The sequence below is a fragment of the Pteropus vampyrus genome, unplaced genomic scaffold (genome assembly GCF_000151845.1).
Source record: "Pteropus vampyrus isolate Shadow unplaced genomic scaffold, Pvam_2.0 Scaffold19, whole genome shotgun sequence".
NCBI lineage: Eukaryota > Metazoa > Chordata > Mammalia > Chiroptera > Pteropodidae > Pteropus > Pteropus vampyrus.
Genome location: NW_011888800.1, coordinates 12378304 through 12381431, shown reverse-complemented (window position 1 = coordinate 12381431; position 3128 = coordinate 12378304).

The window sequence follows — 3128 nt, the reverse complement described above, 5'->3', positions numbered from 1 at the left end:
ACCTTGGTCATGTCATGAAAACCTTCATTATACTGCCTTTGTCCAAACATAAAACAAAGGTAAAGGTGAAATTCTGATGACTGCATCTATGCCTAAAGATAGGTGATCTCTGGATGTATAGTTCCTTCTTTAAGGGAATTGAAATTGGCTTTTCTCACTTAACAACCAAGAAAGCTGATTAATGCAGCACTCATCAGGATCAAGCTCAATCATTTCCCCTATAAGTTTTCTCAACACTTCAACACATTATACAAAACAACTTACAATCTTTTACTCCTGTTTGAGCACTTACCCCTATCTCACTTGGCTTTGTTACTTAACCATTTTATGTATGTATCTTATTTTCTCAATATGTTTTTAAGCTTCCCCAGGGCAAGAGCAAGGTACCCTCATTTATTTCCTGCCACAGAACCAGGTACAGTTCTGGACACATCCCAAGACTATAATGAACACAATCAGCAGTGTGGTTTTTATTGGAACCTAAATCAGGTTCATTGCTGGATTTATGTATTTATGAGCATGTTTGTGGCCTGGCAGGATGAGTCTTCCAGGGAAGAACCATCCTAAAAGAGGACAGAGTCAGGCACACAAGCTCTGTCCAGCAAAAATGCCTCAATCAGTATAGAGACAAGGGGAATCCAAGCATAAAGTACTTGTAAGACGCTGAGAACATCAAGTAGCACTGTAAGGGGTCCACTTTAGGACAGTGGGCCTTGTCACAGTGCAGCCTTGGAATGACAAGGGGTAGTAGCCACATTCAAGGTACCGTAGACTAAATACCAGTTTATGGTATTCTGTTCTAGCAGTTGAATGGATTAAGACACAAGGCCAGCTCCAACACCGATGGTAGCAGAGAAGCCAGTTTCAGTGGGCATTAACAGCAACGCTCATAATATGAGACATAGAGACCCTGGTGGTGTAGTGGGCACTTACAGGTCTTGTGGTGATGGGACACAGCTAGAAAATAGGCCCTGGCATCTCGTTAGTGACAAGGAGCAGAATCCTGTCACTCGGTGGCAGCTGTTCAAGACATTCTTTGAGGTTTCCCAGAAAAGTTAAGTGAGGCACTTTTTTGGAGTCTGAATACTGTACATTGTGCAGCATCCTATGGTGCCCTAGAGGGACATTCTCTAGGGAAACATGAATTACATTTGTAAATTAAGTTATAGTAGGGAAAGACTCCAGTGCCCCAGCCAGACCGCCATGTGGCTGTGGAAGAGCAGCTGAAGCAGAGCCGCCCTCTCTTTCTACTCAGGCATGTCCTGCTCTCTGGCAGAGTCTCCTCCTGGCTGCGTTTCCTCTGAGTGGCCCTTGGATTGGCAGAAGTTCTGTCATGCTGTGATTCAACTGGCTATCCAGTTTCCCCTGCCCCTAGGAGCCCCATCGTCAGATACTACTTTTTGGCTCTAATTCTATTTAATTTTTAGAAACTGGATTCCTCTTTGAGTCTGTGGATCTGTAGTTCTTTTTCTCAGCTTCTCTCTTTTTTTTTTTTTTTACCAGACTCTTAAGTATCTTCTCATTTCTCCTCTCCTCTAAAAATGCGTTTAAATATCTAGATCTAAAATCATTTGATATAAAATGCATTGTTCTAAGTTACATTCGGTGTTCTAAGTTCTTTGGCCAACAGATATATGTAAACACGAGGTGACCCAGAAGTTTGTGATGGTTTCAAAGGATGTAAGATCAATTTACTTAATCCTACATTTCTCATTCTGTGGTTTGTGAAATATTAAACAAAGTGTAGAAATGATTCCTTAGTGGAAGTTAAAAATTTGTGGAAGCAACGTTAACACTTTAGAAGTACTAAGATACTAATGACGAAATCTTTGTTTCAGAGTTTTGAAAAGTGCCTGTTTACCCTCTTCCTGTCCTCGGGCTTCCTGAGGCTGTGTCTATGGCCATAGTTCACCTTCCTATTTTGACCGAATGGGCTAGATGGCTAACAGTACTTAGGTCGAAGACAAACCCAGTAAGGGTATTTTACACAATTTGGTCACATATGAACTTCACTAGCCTAGGAGTATTGTCAGGCTCTCCGATGCTCCTTAATGGTTTCTGGGCACCTGGATTGAGGCCAGCACTCACTGGCCAGTGTGAGAGTCTCAATTCGTGCCCTTCCAACTTGGTCCCTGGGGATGAGAACAGGGAAACCATCACCGCTGATTCCTGTATTCCCCTTCAGGTGGACAGAGCTGCAAGGTACTGTGGCATGGAAAAACACAGGTTTCCAATTGCTATTTAGAGTTTTCCATCCACATTTCAGCAAGGAGGCCATCTGTGAAAACAACTTTCTCAGTGTCATTGCCCAAAAAAAGAAAACAAAGGCATGTGGGCATTTGGGACAGTACTTCCTGGCCCTGATGGCCAATTCCGGCCACATTGGACCTGGTGAATAAATTGCTCTTCTAGTTGATCATAAAATTCCAGCTTGGAAACAGTCATGTTTGTCTTCTAAGAAATGACATTCTAGTGCCAAAAGTCACCACCTCAACCATTTTATTCCAAGGGAAATGGGAGTAAGAAAGAGGAAAATGAATATGTCATTATGTGGTAAATGTAAACAAAAAAATTAATCCCTGGTGGCTGCTGAGTACTCTCTGTCCCGAATAGGCGCAAATGCATAAAGTGAGGCATGATTTAATTTTAATTTGATGTTTCATTAAATAAGAATAACCATGGTTTAAAACAATCAGAGAAGAGTTTTAAAGCAATAGCTTTTCTCTAAACCTTTTCCAATCTACCCTCCATGCCATGCTTCATAGGCAACCACTCCAACATCCGTCATTTGAGTAATAAGCATAAATTTCTATTTCTTGATCTATCATATCTAAATGAAACCGATTTACTCTTAAAATGATGATTTAGCTCTTTTATATTATCCTTCACCTTTCCTCCCCTTTATCCTCCTGATCTTTAACAAGTATATTACTACTTTCAGTTCTTCCATTGGCTACTTTAGTTACTTTAAATAACACTATCATATCACTATTTCATCTTTCATCAACCTTAGTGAACATTTCAATCCTTTTTTCATGGAATAAGCTACATAATCTTTGCATTACCAAAGTTGTTAACACTTATTTATGCTTCTGGTGCCAAGCATGTGTAATGTGTCAATTAATTTT